This window comes from Heliangelus exortis, chromosome 1 (genome assembly GCF_036169615.1).
Source record: "Heliangelus exortis chromosome 1, bHelExo1.hap1, whole genome shotgun sequence".
NCBI classification, from domain to species: domain Eukaryota; kingdom Metazoa; phylum Chordata; class Aves; order Apodiformes; family Trochilidae; genus Heliangelus; species Heliangelus exortis.
The window spans coordinates 97,770,313-97,790,148 of record NC_092422.1 but is presented as its reverse complement, the minus strand read 5'-3'; the positions used below and the strand labels follow the sequence as shown (position 1 = coordinate 97,790,148).

Below are 19,836 nucleotides of genomic sequence, written 5' to 3'. Positions count from 1 at the left end.
AGACAGCTGTAGGTCAGAAGACAGAGATGCTCCTGGCAAGTGGTGGGTATATGAGAACAAGAATGTCCTGTGAGATATTGACCTGGTCATGGTCAGCTGCTCTGAAATTTGTTAAGTAATCTATCTAATATGTCTAAGGAGTAAGCATATCAGAATCAATCCATCCAAATGCCTCAGAAAGATCAATAAAAGGATAATAAATCCAATAATTCTCTGCGATCTGCTCTGGTGTGAAGCTACCAGGGAAGCCTTGTAAAGTATGAAGATTAATTCTGGTACACATTTGTTAGGGTGACAAATGCTCTGCACCAGACTTGTGGCTGGTGAAAAATTAATTTCAAATTAATTTTCAAACTTTATTTTCTGCAATATCTGCTGTCATGAAACTGAATGTCAACAAATGGCAATTGCTGAGGATGTTTTCAAAAGGGAAGTAGACCCAAAGTTTACAAAAGGAGCTTGCCAGACTTTTTTTCTTTCGTGAATCTCCCTTACTTTCTATTCAGAAAAAGAAACATCTCTGTCTTTAACATTGTCCTAATTTTTAGATGATGGTAATTACAACAATAAATAATTCTTTAAGCACATAAATAGTTAAATGCTGAAGAATTAATAGAGGTTTTTAGATAGTTAATATCCTTACCAGATTAGGAACAATAGTTGTCAGCCCTTTATGAGAAGGAAAAAACCGCCACCTTTTTGCTATTCAGGCACAGTCTTGGGAGTCAATATTTTTTTTTCATTAGACTGTAGTAGTTATAGAATCAAACATAAAATATAGAAATTATGCCAAATATACTTTATTATTTTTTGAGTTGTCACACTGGCTCAAACACCTTTAGGAGAGAATCTTAACACTTTCTGCTTCTGACTGAATGTCATGAGAGAGGTGGCCTTTTGCAAGATAAGTCAGTACATGTAGAAAATATTGTTTGATGTTTAAAAACCTCATAATTCTGTTTGTGAGTTCCATTCTAAAAATGCTCAAATATTTGGGGACTAAGTTCATCTTTTAAAATCAATTCCAGAAGCTTTGAAGATCAAGAACCGCACTTTAGCCATTCAGATCTTGGTCAGTGAAAGAAATTGGTATTTCTTTTAAAAATAAAGGACAGAAAAGAGGAGTTGAAATTTCAGTTTTCAACAAAAATAAAAGCAGAGCAAGTATTAATTCACATAAACCACTGTTCTAACTATCTGAATCTGCTAACTTGCAAGGTTTGGATTATAGACTTTTAAAAACTTTGTAGATTGAGACTTTTTTCTTCAAATTCCTAAATTTTTGTTGCACAAAATTTGACCATGCCTTAAAATCGAACAGAATACTCTTTATCCTCTTTGTTCATATCATCTTATTATCATAAGATTTGCCATTCAGGTAAGGAAAAATTTATGTTGAAACAAAGTAGGTGACAGAATCCAGTCACTCTTGTACCCCCAGTCAGTGAAGTTTTATTTCTCAGAAATACAAACTCTGCTGATGTTACCTCAAAGGCCTGGTTGTATAAATTCAAGTTACAGAATCACAGAATTGTCGTGGGTGGAAAAGAGCAGGTTCAACTGTCAACATCCTCTCTTCCCCAAATAATAAAATATATTTATCTATATCTATATGTATCTATATCACCCTGCCTACTAGAACATGTCCTGACGTGCCTCATCTACACAGTTATTACATACTTCCAGGTATGCCTCCTCTTAATGGCTGCCAGCCAGTTGTGGGATGCATCTCTGAAGAAGGTAAATCAGTTCTACTTTAAATGTCATCTTTATATGTAGGCAGTTAGTGTTGCACCCTTTCTGCTCCAATTAGAATCAGAATCATAGGACGTTAGGGGTTGGAAGGGACCTCAAAAGATCATCTAGTCCAACCCCTCCTGCCAGAGCAGGGTCACCTATAGGAGGTCACACAGGAAGGTGTCCAGGTGGGCTTTGAATGTCTCCAGGGAAGGAGATTCCACAACCTCCATGGGCAGCTTCTGGGGTGTCAGCCTTCTGGGGTGTCAGCCACTCCTTCCAGTTAAGTGTCATCAACAAACTTGCTGGTAGTGCTCTCTATTCCCTCATCCAGGTCATCAATAAATATATTGAATAGTACTGGTCCCAGCACTGACCCTTGAGGGACTCCACTGGAAACAGACTTCCAACCGGACTCCATCCCATTGGCTACAACTCTCTGGCTTCTGTCCTTCAACCAGGTCCTGATCCATCTCACTGCCCAATCATCCAGGCCACACTTCTTCAGTTTGGCTTCAAGGATGCTGTGGGAGACGGTGGAAAATGCCTTCCTGAAATCAAGATAAACTATGTCTACTGTTCTGCCATTATCCATCCACCTGGTTATATCCTCATAGAAGGCTCTCAGGTTGGTCAGACATGACTTCCCCTTAGTAAACCATGGTGACTGATAAGCCTCTTGTCCTTGATGTTCCTGGAGACAGCATCAAGAATGAGTTATTCCATCACCTTTCCAGGGATGGATGTGAGGTTGACCGGTTTGTAGTTACCAGGGCCCTCTTTCTTTTGCCTTTTTTGACGACTAGAGTGACATTTGCTTTCCTCCAGTCCTCAGGCACCTCTCTTGTTCTCAACAACTTGCCAAAGATGATGAAGGATGGCCTAGCAATGACATCTGCCAGTTCCCTCAGCACCCATGGGTGCATCCCATCAGGACCCATGGATTTATGGATGTCCATTCTCAATTGATCCTTAGTCCATTCTTAATTAGTGATATTTCAGTGAAGATAATAGGTATTATTTCATTAAGCCTTTGCCTACAGGCTTCTTGGTTTCTAACTCTGGTAGGCAGTGTAAAAATGGTCATTTTTAATAAGTACAGGTATCCTTTGCAAATTCAGCAGTATAACACATGAAGCAAAAATGGATTTGAGGTAGTTCCACTGATGAAATAAGAAAGCAAAGTAGTCTTTATAATGTCAGTGACTTCTTTCTTGGGTTTGCTAATAGTTATATTGTCAAGAGTTGGCTTCGGAAGCACCAAGATGGCACTACCCAAGTAATTTTGGAGATTGCTTTGGAGCACTATAATCATCTTTAGTACAAAACTGTCAGGGTTAGGGATGAAGTGTTTCAGGTTCTGCTTTTCAGTGTTTCTCACTGATGGGAAAGGAAAAAGAAAACATAGTGGGAAGGTAGAACATGAAAAAGAGAAGCCAAGACTTTGCCTACTGCCATTTGAAAGGGGAAGAAAGAAGACACACCTTGCTCCATTTTCTGTATTTTGTAAGCTTGTTTGTTCCCTTACTTTTATCACCAGACTGTAAATTATCTGCTGTCAAGGCTTTGAACTCTGAAGGAGTTTTTTTGCAACATGACACATCAAAGAAGCTGTAACAGTGGCACAAAAGCGATGATAGCAACATTTCCTTTTACCCAAGGAAGAGATACAGGTTTGAATAGTGCGAACTATGAGCATAGCTTCTTTTGGAAGAAATCAAAGATGGCTCATAAGGTATTTTCTTAGTTTGTCAATTGCAAATTCAGATGCTGTGTCTTTATTTTAACATATGGACAAAGCTACGATAAAACCATGTTCAGACAAATGCCACAGGAACTTTTTTGCCTGCTGTGCCACATCCAGGTCATTAGAGTTCAATTTACCTTCAGAAGAACAATTGCTAATGCCAGTGTAGAAATGCAAGCTATTTCTGATTATTGGCACAATGTTTCATTTCTGCCTATGCCCATTCTGTGAGGCCTATTTCCAACTGGAACAGACGAATCAGCTGCTTGGTTGCCTCATTCTTAGGAAATTCCAATAGATAAATAAACAAACAAATAACGAGGCCAAAGGAAGAAAGAAAGGATTTGTTCTATAACAAATCAGTTCTCAGAAGATTCACCTCAAGCAGACAAAGACCAGGGATCAGACTAAAAGAATGTTGTCTATTTCTGTCATCTCATTCTGAAGCTGGAATGGGAACACATTGCAATGTGATGGAGTATGGAAAGTCCAAGAAACATCAATAGCACATAAAGCCTTCAGACCATGTATGAAGAAAAAGATAATTTTTCGCCTTTAACAGATTTTTTTCTTTTCCTGCTTTTCTGAGTAGGCTTTCTGCTGTTGAATATTTTATTGCCAAAATAGTTAGAATTAATAGTCATGCAGGACTGCAGCTTATATTCTCATTTTCTGTATTGAGAGACAATAATTCAAGTGACAAACCATGTTCTTAGTTGTAAATGTCATAAAAGCTGCCACTTCTTTTACTTTGCTCAAGTAGTTTTGAGTGGCACCATTCTTAATACTAATTTGTTGGGTTTTTCACACCAATTGATGGAAAAGGAGAAGAGCACTAGAATTTCTGTGCAGCCAAAGATCACTGTTCAGCACTTACTTTTTTTCAGAATATCCACTTCTCCTTTTTGTACCAAATGTTTTGGACAGACCTGTGATCTTCCTTTATTTTCTGAAAACTCTGGAGAACATGACCAGTCTCTAGTTCCTCAGGTGGTGTTGAAGTTTTGCCTCTGAAAGAGAAGAAATAACTCAGGACAAGGTCATTAGCTTGTCTGAAGTTAGGGCTTTGCTGTAAGCAGTAATTTATTGATTCAATTATTAGGCAGGGCCACAAAATTTAATCCATGATATTCTTAGTATTGTAAGAACTTGTTTTGGTATTTTTTCCCCTCCCATGAAGTCTGATATCTCTTGGTTTTGTTTGCTTTAGGAACAAAAAAATTGATTTCCCTTGTAGCTATACTTGATAGTCCAAAAGATGTGCATTTGAGACAGGTATACTATAGTCCCTTATTAAAGACTTACACGTTATTATTTTGAAAATATTGAATAATTTCTTATCCTGTGGACTTTTTTTGTCTTTATCATTTATATATGAAAAGCCAAGTTTGTTCAACTATGAAGAATGCTGGTGGGACCCTGTTTCAGCACACTTAAAGTGGATCAAAACAGAGTTCCTTGACAGACATGAATTTGTATCAAGCATTTTGCATACGTGTTTATTCCCTGAAAGCCCTGAGGGTTTTTTAGGGCATTAGTATATGTTGCAGGTTTGTTTCCTGTGCCTCTTACTAAGATTGACTACCACTGTGAAAGTGAATAGGGACATCAAGTTATGCAAAGTCGTTGTAGAGATACTGGGATTTTTTCTTTATGGTATATAGTTATAAAGCCTTTTCTTTGAAACTATGTGAAATGAAGGAAAATGTCATACTTTGATTACCACTGTTCAGTTTTCAATTGGTTATCTACCAGCTGAGGGACTGAAATTTGTTATATAAACTGCATCACTGGAACAACAATTCCAGTGTCTGATTGCATTAAGATCTGTATTTCAAGGGTTACCAATATTATGCAAAAAATAGTTGAAATCTAGTCATCTTACCTGTACATGGCTTTGTCTGTGGGGATTTTTGTGCATGCTAACAAAGAAAGTCAGTTAGAAGCATGCCAGGCTTGTTTTCTTGTTTTGACCTACTCATCCACAGTATGTACATGGCTGACATTTTGTAGTACAGGTCTCCTGGGGTTTAGTGTTGGAATCATATATGTATCCATATAAGTAGATACCAAGACATGATAAATACATAGACATATTTCAACTATTGAGATTAGTGAAAGGGATATATACTGTATTAGGGTCAATTGCTTTGTATTTCTGTGTACCCAAAATATGTACTACTTTCAATCAAAAAAAAAAAATAAATTTGATTGCCTTGGTGAAACAGTTACAAAATTATTGAATGCATCAATTATAAGAAAAAAATATTATTTACATTCTGCATGTAGGCACTTGGCTTACAAAATTCTTAGAACAAAATGAAAATATTTATGTTCTGTCTTCAGTCATGAAAAAAACTTCAAGCTGAGAAAGGCACTTTGTTGCAAGGCATTTTCTTCTTGACTTAAAATCATTCACTTTAACTGTATTCTCCATGCCTTCAGTTAAAACAGAGTAACAGAGTAATGAGGTTCTGCTACTCCAAACAGGGTAAAGCATATATAAAGTCACTCTTACTTTATACAATAAAGGATTAAATTGGTCTCTTGTAAACCTGATTACTTGATTACTCTATTGAAATTATGCAAGTTTATGAGCTGTCTTCAATTTGGCTCAAAACCTGCTGATTACTGTGAAAGGACAATGCCTGAAAATCCTGTTTATAAATTGTATATATATTTTTAATGGTGTTTATATTCTTTGTGATCTTCACTTGTTCTTTAATAATTAACTCCTCCTTTTCCATTTCTCCTTTTTGTGTGTGTTCATACTGGTTGCATAAAGTCCATGGAGATTTAGGAGCAGAAGTCAATTTCCACTTTGCCGAATGCACTTTCAAAAAATTAATGAAATTCCAGTAATATGGTCTTCAATTTGACAAACTTAGACCTCTTTAGTTCACTTGTGTCTAATTATACAAAGCTTGTCTTCGCACTTTTAGAATAACTGCATACTTTGAAACTGGTACCATGGTATTCGACTGTGGTATACTGAGCACTTGACAAACACAAGAAAGCTCAGAAACTAAATTAAGTCTTTAGTTCTATATGGAAAAAAACAAACAGTTTTCAAAAAAAAAAAAAACAAACAAAAAAAACAAGTCACTTTGTTTTATTTGTAAACTGGGTCATTTTACTGATGATGATACATAATCCATAAAAGCATGGCTTGAACTCAAGATTGTTGTTGCCAGGTTGAGAAATGGTGGAGTTTTGTTTTGGTTTTTTTCTTTGTTTCTTCTAAAACATCAGACGATGGTTTTACAGAGTTCTTATTTCTGAAAGAATTGTACATTATGTTTATGTTACAGGCTTGGAAAGTAACAGTTCCTGTAGATGTCACCTTCTGTCTGTTGTGCTGCCTCTTTCTTCTGGTAATGACACCTGCATTGCTGAGTAGTGCTGGCAAAGGGAAGAGGTCCCTTGGGATAAGGTAGGTTTGATGTATTTTCCATAATGGTGTGGCTTGATGAAGTACTTCATAATTACTTTTCCGTTTAACGTAAATTAAGTCAAATGGTTAATTTAGCTCTTCTAAATTTTGGAGAAATGTTACTGATCTCACAGCTGTTGCTGCTGTTACATGGTTGTACCTCTAAAATAATCAGTGGGAGTTATGTTCATGGTATTACCATTGGACTACAGCAAAACCCACCATTCATATCAGCAACAGAAACTAGGAAATAAAAGGATATATTTTAATTCCTATCATTTGTGATAAAAAATAGTGTCTGTAATACCAAAGGTTTCTCTAATGGACAAAATTCATTACTTTTAGCTTTAATGTGTGTTGAAATAGAAGCAGAAGAATCACTATGGGCTTTCTTCAGCATGCTGTTACCAAAAAAAAAAAAAAAGTGTTAGAGCAAATTTGAGCCAGGAAAGCAAAAAACGAATACATTTGAACATCTTAAAATTGGGGAAACTGGGAAAGAGACTTTTTTCTTGGAGAGGACCCTTTGATAAACAAATCCTGAAGAAGTGTTATAGGGTAACTGTAGGAGTATGACAGTGGAGGGGGCCATTGTGAAAACAGTGTAGTGCTGGATCCATGTTCCACTTCACCTTGATTTGTCATTTGTTTTGGTGGCTTCCTCTGTGTTGGTGTCTACCATGAACAGGGCTGTTAATGCACCAGGTGTTATACTGGGCTACAATGTTCTATGAGCTTTCCTGATACTCTTGCTTTGTTCCAAAGCAGTCTTGGGATGTTGCGACTATTACCTATGATTACAAGTAAAATCTGTAGTAGTCCCTGTGGATGTGTTGTCAGAAACAGTGTATCTTAAGTAGTGCTCCTTAGCTGAGGTTTTGGGATATTTTTTTTTTTCCCTAATAAAATGTTTTAATGATAGTGATTTTGAGAAAAGTTTGCATATTATTAATGCTCATCATCTCTGGTCAAAGTCCAGTGCATTGATTCCTAAAAGCATTGGTTCCAGTTTACTGTTTTCTCACTGGTAAAAGACATGTTGAGGTGAGAGTTTGTTACTTAAACATGCAACTGGCAAATATGACACAGAACCTGCAATGGACCCACGAGCATCTGGAATGAGAGTTGAATGTTTGGTTGGATATCACAGGGCATGCAAAATGCTCTAGTTGCCTATGCTTAGCAGTCCTGTCCTATGCTAAATTTCTATTGCAGGGAACCATACAATTTGATCTGAGTAATTTTAGATTGTAGCAGGTTGTAATCTCAGATTCAGAGATGATGTGAGAGCATCTGGAGACCTGCAAGGAGATAAAGTTTGAAACAAGTAAGGCAGCTACTAGGAAGACAGTAGATGGGCTTAATTGATCTTATTTTCCATTGGCTGTTTTTCCTACCTCTACTTTTCATGGGCTAGCAACCCATCACTTTCAAGTGAGCGACATATTTTCTGAGTTGTGCTGTCATATATTATTCCACAAAAAGAAATGTATTAACTGCTCTATTCTGTACTGCATCCCCTCATTGTGTACCAAGTGTGAGGGATAACATTATGGTTGGTATCTGACATGTGGAACTAATTTGCCTGTGTTGGAGTTCAGGGAGAGGTCTTGGCTATTACAGTGGAAAAAAACATTAAGAATTATAGGCACCTTGCCTCATGATGCTTCATTTGTAGTTTCCATTTGTGGTGATATACTATGAATAAAATATGGGAACAATGTCCTGGCCCCATTGAAATCAGTAGGAGTTTTTCTCTTAACTTCAGCTAGGCCATGACCCTGGGAACCTCTGCTGGCTCCTGGTGAAGGATTTGTTCTATTCATGCCTCTAACTAGACCTCCTCTGAGGACTTAGTTTTTAATATTACTACCAAATCTGCTTCTTAGATAATAATTCTCTCTTATTGAAGTTTATTTGTACTTGATTTGAGGGATTGTGTGCTCAGAGAAAAACATGTTTCTATATCTGTATTTTTCTATCCTTAAATATGATAGTATTGTTCAGGGTAATTAATTATTGCTGACTCCTAGGAAATGCTACCTGATAAAAAGAGAGAAAAGATTTCAGAATTATTTCCCAAAGGATGGGTTGGCAGTCCTACATTTAAGATACAATATAAAATTATTCTGGTTGTTGAAGGCTGTATAATTGACTGCAAGAAACAAGGCTTAGCTCTGAGAGGAAGGACTGGACTACCTAACAGCTCACTAATACTGCCAGTTTCTATGATCACAAACTCTTTCCTTGAGGGTATTGTGGATTTTCCTTTACCAGCTATTTTGATTTGATAAGCTTATTTTTTTCCATGGGTGAAAGTTTGTTCTAAAGTAATATTTCTGATTTAGACTCTTTCACACTCATACAGTTGGATCGTGTATTGTCCACAAGTCATTCATAACCTACAAAACTTTCTACTAAAGGGCATCAGAATTCTTACTTTGTCAATAATTTTTCTTTCCTATCAGCTGATGTGCTGTCTAACTACTCTTTGCTCTACTCTTTGTATATGGATTGTATTCCACTCATTGTACAGAGCAAATATGAATATATTAAAATTGGTTTGTGATGTATGGGTCTAAATTTTGATTGTCAAAAATATGAATGCTACATCAAAACTTTTCCCAATTTCAGGATATTTTCTTAATGTGAGTATTAATTGACTTGGAAAAGGGGACAGATGTAGAATGCTGCATGTGCTCTCCTCTGATGTCTTATTTGATTTATCTATTTCTGTATCTCATCTTCATTAACCTTATTCATTAATTACTATTGGAAGTTCCATTTTAGTAGCAGACCGTGTTTTAGGAAACTTGCAATGCTTTGAATTAAATATCCATCCCATTTTGGGCAGGGTCTTTAGAATTACAGCTGTAAAAACTTTGTGCAGTGTGTGTGTGCATATGCATGTGTATGCACATGACTGTTTATCTTGGGAGTTTGAAGCTGAATGGTAGAGATATTTAAACAAATCTTCTCTTCTACATGTTCGGGCCAAAGTGTCCATAAGAAAGCTCTTGTTATGATTTGTTATATGAAGTTATTCCAGGAGGGAAGGCCATGAAGGTATTAAGGCATTTGTAGCCTAGTCCTATGGTGCTAATTTACTATTTTACGCTCCCTGAATTTTGCTTCCTTCCTTTATGTATAAGCCATACTTTCCAGTTTCAAATCCCTTGCTGAAACAGTAGCCCACAGATAAGTATCCTTGCATTAGCATTTCCTCTCATTTAAGATAGTTACCATTGCAGATGGGTAGGGAGGGTAAGAATATTTTCCCTGGTAAGAAAACATAATGTCTGTCTTCCGTGGGTATTGCTGCATTAAATTCTGTGCCCTCTTCCTTGGGTCATGCTTTGTTACTTCTCTATTGAGTTTTTAGAGATCTTTAGGATGGTGGTGGTGTATGCATGTATATTATATCAGTAATAAACCAAAGTATTTATTTTACTAGTTCCTGTTACTTTTGATCAACACTGAATTAGTATTAAGCCTTTACTTTGTTAATTAACTTGAAAGAGCATCCCACTTACTCAACTGGCAGAGTACCAAAAAAACAACTCTAGTGTTCTTCGCATCACAGTTATCCCAGATTTTTCAAAGTATTTGAAGTACCCTGGGGGTAGATAATCTTAAACTAATTTGTAAAGCAGCCAATATAAAGAAATATATTTTTACACAAGATTTCATTGTGATAAGAGTGTTTGAGGGAGAAAAAATGATTCAGTGCAATTTGTAACTTAGAGATCATAATACATTTGACTCTATTTTATGTATAATACAAAGAGTTCATATGTTGCACAATGTTCACTTTTAATTAAACATTTTATCATCCCACAGCCTTTTATTGACATTCCTCATAATAGAGCTGATAAGATCTTGACCTACTCTTCAATAAAGCAATGTATAACTCAATATTCTGGCACACACTGTTCCCTTCAGAATTAAACACATGATTTTCTGATTTAATTCAAAAATCTTATGTACTTTTATTCACATTTATTTACTTTAACTTCTTATATTTATGCCCATGTTTGACTTATGCAATTTGTATGCAACCATTTCTTGGACTGTTTGTTCAAGCTTCTAGCTAGCTGGACAATTTTATTGAATTTTTCCTCCTTTCATTCTTCTCCTTTTAAAAATTCACAATAAAATGTGATTTATTGCTTAATCTTGTTTCCTACTGTACCTTTTGAGTCCAATTTTGAGTCTACTTACTACTGCCTTAGCCGTAAGTTTATAGAGTTTCTGCTATCGTAGTGATTTCTTCAGATACCTCATGAGAAGAGTTTCCTGAAGATGTCCCACAGATAAACTGCAAAGCTGATCCCTGTCAGTAACCTTAAAGAGCCTTTTGATACGAAGCTTCTTAGATGGTGTGTTTAGCCATACTGATAAGCATTCCCCTAGGCTGGCAGGATTTTCTCACCTCCAACAGAGCTGCAGCTCCTGGGTGTGAATCCATCCCTTCCATTGGTAGTGGCTGCTGTGCTGCCTGCTGGCCCAGGAGACAGCTGGAGACAAACCTGAAGCTGGGTGTAGTGCAACATTCAAGGAGTGAATAAGCATAAGACTCTTCCAGGGTCTGCTGTCTCCTGTGTTAGGTTTATTATGTCGTGTTCTTCTGGATGTGGAAACCAGGATTCTCTAGCATTTTGCTGCTTATGAGCTGAGCAGCCCCCATCCTCACCTAAATGGGAGTTATACGTAGAAGATATATCTGCCTACTTGCTGATAATCAGGTGTTGCAGGACACAATTTCTCATTAATTTCTTAACCTCTTGCTATATCAGCTCTCTCAGATCATAACCACTCAACTACCCTGCCCTTCTCTTTCATACTTCAGAAAAATAGCCCTGGGCATTTGCTGTTCATCCTTATCCTTGTATCCCAGATCTGTCACTGTTCACTGTAAATGAATATTGATTTTAACTGATAATTTTGAGATAATTTAATGAGCTGATTTGAAAATACCTTATGTAATAGATCACAGAAAAGGCAGAACTGCCTTGCACATTGCAAAGTTTTCAAAACTGAGGAACACTAAGCTCACAGAATTCTAGTCTATTGTCAGCATAGCAGAAGTTTAAAATCACTTAGGGTCTCTGAGAGTAGGAAGTTATCATGTGCAGCTTTCAAAATTTAACCTTTCAAACGTTTTTCTCATCAACAAGGTCCATATCCTCAAGGATAAGTAAATATGTAATATATTGAACTAGGTAATAATTAGATACTTGAATTATACATAGATTTCTGATTTTGTTCTGATTTGTTGTTGTTGTTGTTTGGGATGTTATCTACACAAAACCTTCAGAAAAATATACTACCATTTAACTGAATACATAGAGGTTCACGTTCAGATTATTTAGCTGCTGGGAGACACAATTATTGGAGAGTCTGGAAACTGTGCAAGTACACGACTTCAAAGAAACTGTGTTCAGCTCTGGGGTCCCCTACAGAAGGAGGACATGGGGTTATTGGAGTGAGTCCAGGAGGAGGGTCAGAAAGATGATTAGAGGGCTGGAGTACCTCTCCTGTGAAGACAGGTTGAGAGAGTTAAGGTTATTCAGCCTGGAGAAGAGAAGGCTCCAGGGATAGCAGCCTTGTAGTACCTGAAGGGGCCTACAGGAAAGCTGGAGAGGGACTGTTTACAAGGACATGTAGTGAAGAGTATGAGGGGTAATGGTTTTAGACTGGAAGAGGATAGATATGGATTGGATATTAGGAAGAAATTCTTTCCTGTGGGGGTGGAGAGATGGTGGAAAGGGTTGCCCAGAGAAAACATGGATGCCCCCTCCCTGTAAGTGTCCAAGGCCAGGTTGGATGGGGCTTTGAGCAACCTGGTCTAGTGGGGTCCGTGGCAGAGGGGTTGGACTAGATGACCAGGCAATGGAATGGACTGCCCGGTGAGGTGGTGGATTCTCCATCCCTAGAGACATTTAAAAAGAGACTGGATGTGGCACTCAGTGCCATGGTCTAGCAACCGCACCGGTGGGTCAAGGGTTGGACTTGATGATCTCTGAGGTCCCTTCCAACCCAGCTAATTCTATGATTCTATGATTCTATGACCTTTAAACATCCCTCCCAACCCAAAGCATTCTATGATTCTGTGTGGGATTTTTAAATTGTTATAGAAGGCCATTTTTTTTAGGAAAAAGGAGCATATGTAGCAGCTTTATGGCTAGTTACCCTGTTGCGTGAGATGAATCTCGCCGTGGGCGCGAGCTCGGTTCGCGAGCAGAGTCAATCGAGCTGGTGTTGGTTCGGATTAGTATCAGAGAACTAACTTCGGTCCGCCTGGCTCTGGAACCTCCTCTGGAACCACACCCTGCCGAACCCGGGCATGCGCACCTGGGCCAGCCCCAACTGGGCACAGGCGGGGCGAGCACCGTCCGGGCCCACCAGCCGGCAAGTCCCGGCACCCGCTGCCTACATTACCCCTGCATAAGTTGGAGATTAGCATCAAGGGAAACCCAACCAAGGTTGACCTAGGAAGCTGTCAGTGCAGGTGTCAAAAGCCATGGCTCTGTTCTGCCACTGCCATCCATGCCTGCTTTGTTAAGATAATAAAGATAATTCAGGTAAATGCCAGCAGAGTTTATGCTGTTGTTTTCTGTGCAAACCTATGATAGATACATTAAAGATGTGGGTCCTTCACAACCTCATGACAGAGGAGAGGGAAAGACATCTGAGGGAGTGAAAAAGCTGATAAAGTTGTTAGCTGTATCCATCCCTGAAAGTTCAATTGTTAAACCAGATCTAAGTCATACAAGGTGTAGCTGCTCATTACATTACTGATACTGGACAGTGTCACTGAAGTAAAGATACCCAATTTTAATCAGACTATTGGAGCAGAAACTTTGTTTATGCAGAGGACTGATTTTCAGAGGCAATGATGAAAGTGCTCATAAACAGGTTTGTGTGCTCTCCTTTGCTCCTCTTATTCTGGGCAGTCCTACAGCTGATGTGAAGAATAGGAAGGAGTAATATGGGTATTTTACCTGCTTGCTTTGTTTTTTTTGGTTTATACCTCCCCAGCTTTGGGCTGGATAGCTGTGGGAGGTACCTGAAAAGACTGTGTACGCTAAGATGGCAACTGACATCTTCGCAGATGCATTAGTATTGGTTTCCCCAAGCTTTTCATCCCAATCTGTCCTCTAGGTATTTTTAAAAGCTTCCAGGATTAAAAAAATAAACAACAAACCAAAACCACAATATCCTAACTATTAAGCATACTTAATATGAGATCTGCAGAGGGATCTAGACAGGTTTGACTGATGAGTCATGGTCAATTGTATGAGTTTCAACAAGGCCAAATGTCAAATCCTGCACTTTGGCCACAACAACCCCCAGCAGTGCCACAGGCTTGGGCAGGAGTGGCTGGAGAGCTGCCCATCAGAGAAGCACCTGGAAGTCTTGATTGACAGCTGGCTGAACAATAGCCAGCAGTGGGCCCAGGTGGCCAAGAGGGCCAATGGCATCCTGGCCTGTATCTGGACCGGTGTGACCAGCAGGACCAGGGAAGTGATCTTACCCTTGTACTTGTCCTTGGTGAGGCTGCACCTCAAGTAGAATGTGCAGTTTTGGGCACCACAGTGTAGGAAGGACATTGAGGTGCCAGAGAGGGTGCAGAGAAGGGCAGCTGGGCTGATCAGGTCTGATGAGGAGAGGCTGAAGGAGCTGGGGCTGTTCAGCCTGGAGAAGAGGAGGTTGAGGGGAGATCCTATTGCTCTCTACAACCTGAAAAGAGGTTGTAGTGAGGTGGGTGTTGGCCTCTTCTCCCTAGTGACTAGTAATAGGAAAAGAGGAGATGAGTTCAAGTTGTGCCAAGGGAAGTTTGTATTAGATATTAGGAAAGGGTAGTGAAGCATTGGAACAGGTTGCCCAAGGAAGTTGGTGGAGGTATTAAAAAAAATGGGTAGATATGGGATATGATTTAGTGATTAAGGTGGTGTTGGACTGATGCTTGGACTTGGTGATCTTGAAGATCCTTTCCAACCATGATGATTCCATGATTCAGTGTTTAAAACCTAATAGAAATAAAATATGTTGTATTTGCTGTTGAACTTTTGTCTAAATGCCCCTTTTTATATAGAAGACTAACAGGAAGATATTTTTTTTCCATGTTTAAACAGAAAGTAAAGTAAAATATTTATAGAAGAATGAGAACCTTAAAATCTAATCCTAATGTCATTAATGTAAATTTTGAAAAGGGTTTTAAAACACACCATGTAGCTTGTAGAAGTTTGTTTTCATGAGCAACTCCTTAAAAGTGAAAGTTAAACTATTTTTCTTACTGACAGAGCTCAAAGAAATGCAGATGTTATTTCTCTCTTGATTAACCAGAAGTGTTTTTTTACTGGTTTATTCAATAAAAAAACTTGTATAGCTGTGGTTATGATATTCAAAGAAACACCCTTGCCAGGAGGAAGGTGAAAGTGTGGTTTAAGTTAGTCTGTAATATCATCTGATTAACCTGTGTTAAGATTTAAACAAATTAGTATTTTAAACACTTCCTCTATCATATTGCTTACATTGTATGTGAATCATATAATGTGGCACAGTAATCCAGGCTGTGTAAGTACAAGTCAACAATGGGCCACACCACTTAAGATCAGGGTGACCTAGATGGGTAGTTCTGTTGTTGTTCATGTTGAATTACCAGCTTTCTAAAATACAGGAAAACTCACAACTGCTACATGTAAAGTTTAATTTGCTTTTGTATACACTTGAGACAGGAAAAAAAGTGCTTTAAGAAGAGAGGTTATGTAGCCTTGTTCTTGTTGTCTGTATTTGTTTAGTGGTTTAGGTTTTGTTGAAAGGGAAGCCTGTTGACTGTGTGCTTTGGTTCCATTCAGTTCTTTGAGAATGGATGTTGTTAGTTTATCAGTTTATCACTGGACAAAATAGCAGCTAATGTTAAGTTTAGAGGATCTTAGTGGAAATTATGAATTCATTACTTAAAATGAGTGAATAAGCCTTATCTTGTTGATGGCTTTTTGGGGTATGCCCATGGCAAATCTCACTGTTTTATAAAAGACAGTTTAATGATTAATGAAGTACAGAATTGTTAATGTGTTGATATCAAACTCTTATAAAGTAAAAAACCCCACAGCTGTTAAAATAATTCTGTTATATTTTTTAATATGAAAATTTAGGGTATTTTGTTAAAAATTAAAAAAACTTACAAAACTACCTCAGTATTTATAACTTTTAGAGCTTGCTGACTATTGTGTAGAGCATACATACTGTATCTAGAAAATATAAGGTAATATAGGAAATATTCCTACATATAAGGTAATGTAGGAACTACGTAGGTATTGCAGAAAGCTGTCTGTTTAATTGAGCCATTTAGGTACAACTGGGAAGATGTTTAATTGCTGAAATTTACCATGCCTTCTATTGATATGCCACTTCAGATAGTTGCTTTAATCTCTTAGGACAAAGTAAGGGAGAATTTATCAGATCATTTTGAAGAGCCTGCATTTTAGTCCAGCTTCCTTTTTTTTTTTTTTTTTTTTTTAATAGAATGAAGTTTATTTCCTATCATTCTTTCCTTTCCTTTCTTCTTCACTTTATTTTATGGCAAAAGCCTGTTAGAACTGTTAAGATTTGTTATTTCAAATGGGATAGAGAACAGATTTAGCTCTGCCATTCTTTTTGGGAGATAACAAGAGCATTTAAAAAAACCATGAAAATATTTTTATTTACTGAAGTGATTTTAAATTCTTAAGTACTTCCAAGGCTATATATTATATGTAGGAAAGAATTGTTCAAAAGATACAGGTGTTTTGACCAGAAAAACCTAATGAGAGGACTTTCTATTACTTTCCCTACTCTATTTCCATTGGTCCTCACAGATGTCCTGACAGAGTACAAAGGACTGAAGTTTTAATTGGTATGTGTTTTAAATGGATACAGATAAAGAAAAATAATGAGAGGTACTCTACATTGTACTGAGGTGTGTGTATATATACACATATAATACACTGTTTTTATGCAACTTGCTGCTGTGATGTTCTCCTCCTCTCCCGTATCCATGTGAACATTGAACTGCATTTCTAGCCTTGGTTTAATGAAATAACATTCTTATGCTCTGCAGTCACTCTCAGTTGTTGTATTTAGTGCTCTGATATGACAGCTTTCACTCTATCTATAAAATATGAGTGAGCATCAACAAGCTGTCCAAGAGTAAGGAGTTTTAAGGAGGTATTTGAATGAGGAGAGGATGACTGTACAAAAAAGGGAGTTTATACTTGGGCAATGGAGAGAAAAGGAGGTCATTTGAGCAAGAAAGCCTGTAAGCATCCTGTCAAAGAATTAGATGATATTTTGAAATCGCAAATTCCATACAGCAATGTGTGTTTTGTGTGTGAGCACCTGTTGGTGTAACTAAGTTATCCACTCATTTTGTGATGCGTCCTCCGCTGCTCTCCAGGTTTTCAGAGTGTGAAGTCAAAGCCATGTTCATCAGCCAGAGAGTCTATGGGGAAAAAACAACCTGAAACATTTGTTTGCAAAAAGAATTGCACTGAAAGTCCCACTTGAAGACAGCATTTTAACTGATGTGAAAGTAGACCCTCAAGCACTTGCAAACATTTGTGGAGAATTAGCAAATAGAAAAGGCCTTCTTGTCTACATGGCTTGAGCTACCCAATCAGGAAAAGAGCAGAGTTTTGTGAATTGTGACCAGTCACGCATGGTGAATAACGAATAGTGATTTTTTGTATCACTCAGTTTAAAGCAGTGTCATAGGGTCAAATATGTTTGCATACACTGCTCAAGAACTTGTGACTAACGAAGTAATTAATAACACCCATGACCTATTTGCAGACACCTGGAGGAACAGATTTAAGGGCTCAGTCCAGTGGTTGTGTTTTCTCAGGAGCAGTTCCACCAGTTCTAGCTAAAAATGTGTAAAATCAAGACTAGAACAGGAACATTTTCATTGTGTACTAGCAATGTCCTTTCTCAGTGCCTGCTGTCATATATCTGTTATTGTTATAACATAAGATGGATTCTGTAACAAGTTGCTTGATCACCCTCAGCCCAAACCAGCAGACTCCTTGGCCTTTAGAACCTTCAGATACCTGTATTATTTTTTATTCATCTTTTGAATATGAGATACTGTCACAATAATAACAACTGTCACAATATTAACAAATATTCCACTACTAAGATACTCAGTAATGATTCAGCCAAACCCTGTTCAGAGGCAGGCAAAGGTCTAATCTGCTTTTCCAGGAGTTTATACTTACTGCTAGGAGCAAGTCCTTTGATGAAATCACCAGGCAGAAGAGGAAGCCTTGGTGAGTGAGGTGCTGGTCTGGGCAGGACTGGTCCCATAAACATAACTTCCACAAAGCCTTTCTCATTCCAGCGACTACCGCAAACAGAAACATCTCCCTAAATGAGGAGGAGGAGGGGGTGGAGGCCAGGGCTGGGAGCACTCATAAATCAGGCCACAAAATTTTAAATTGTCTTGTATATTTAGTGCATTTATTGCTTGTCTGGGGCTAATGCACTATTCTAAAGAAAAGTGAAAACTGCAGTGGTCTCTCTGAGACGTTGCATTTCACACAAGCTTTACTTGAATACTCTTGTCCCTACCGGAAAAAAAAACCCAAAACTAAACAACAACTCAAAAAAACCCCTCAAAAACAAACAAGCAAACAAACAGAAACAAACCTAAAAAAACCAAACCAAAACAAAACCACTAAACAGTACAAAAAAACCTAAACAAAAAACCTAAAACAAACAAAAAGAAAACAACAAAAAAAACCAGAAAAAAAAGGTTTTTGAGGAAGGAATAAAGAGGGTTACTTTGATAAGAAAACAGGGTGCAAACTGTAAGATATCTAGTTTGTAAAATCTGTGGTCTGTCTTTTGCTTTTCACTCTGTAATTGATTACTTGCACCCCCTTTAACCCACCTTAAAGGGCAAGCAGGAAATTCATGTTTTCGTTCATCAGCCCGTCCCTCTGAAAAGCGTTCAATATTAAAACAGTTTGCGAGGAGCAAGGCAGAAGAAACAAGAGGCCCAGTTAGACCGTGGTAAGGTTAGGAGATGCATGTCTGATGCCTGCAGCAAATATCAGCTCTTGTTCCTGTACACTTTTTGCATGGGGAGACCAAGTTAATTGGGGTATGGCTCTGTTCTTTCCTTTATGTGTGACCTTTTATTATCTCTGTGGCCCTGTGGTTCATGCAGTGTCATAAAGCTGTGGGAAAGTCTTGGAGCTAGCGTTATCAGCTGCTGGAAATTAACTTAAAAAATGAAATATCTGTGTTTCCTTTTGCCTGAAGGTGTCTGGGAGGCTGTACACTGCTACGAAGGTGCAATTAATGTGGTTGTGATTTTTTGCTGTAGCTGGGCGTTGCTTCTGCATCTTTTCCCCTTCTTTCCCTCCCCTTCTTCCCCCCCTGCTTTTTAGTGCAAGCTGTGGGCTGGCAATCAGGTGTTGTGCTGGGGGAGGGCATTACTTCAAGAGGGGGGGTTACATGGCATAATTCCCACGAATGTAGGAGGAGGATGAAAAAGATAAAGAAATTTTGTTTTTCTGAGCTAGAGGATTCTCTGCATGACTTCCCCACTGATGGGATCATGTGCTTTCAGGCTGAGATTTTATTAACAATTCAAATGGAAATTGAGGGCACAGGAGGAGCAGATTCTCACATAAACTTGATCTGTCCATGAATGCAGTTCTCTGTTTGCCCTGACCCTGCATGGCTTAAGACACTGCCTGTGAGGCCTGAGTGCCAGACACAAAGACCGAAATGAAAAGCAAGCACATTCCAGTAGTCTGCACAAAGGCAATGGAGCAGTTTCTAGCAGTCTCCCCAGGGAGAGATCTTATCTCCTTGCAGCTAAAACCCTTTAGAGTGTTTATTTGTACTCTAGCACCCGAGGTTTATG

The 19,836-nt window shown here is 38.2% G+C and overlaps 1 protein-coding gene across 1 annotated transcript in view; it reads left to right on the top strand.

Annotated features, from left to right (window-relative positions):
* The window catches only part of LOC139801345 (uncharacterized), a 250,803-nt gene that overhangs the window by 46,864 nt on the left and 184,103 nt on the right, over positions 1-19,836 (top strand). The window contains exon 2 of the transcript XR_011728173.1: positions 6,796-6,917. The gene's annotated coding sequence lies outside the window, so the exon portion shown is untranslated. The remainder of the gene's footprint in view (positions 1-6,795; positions 6,918-19,836) is intronic.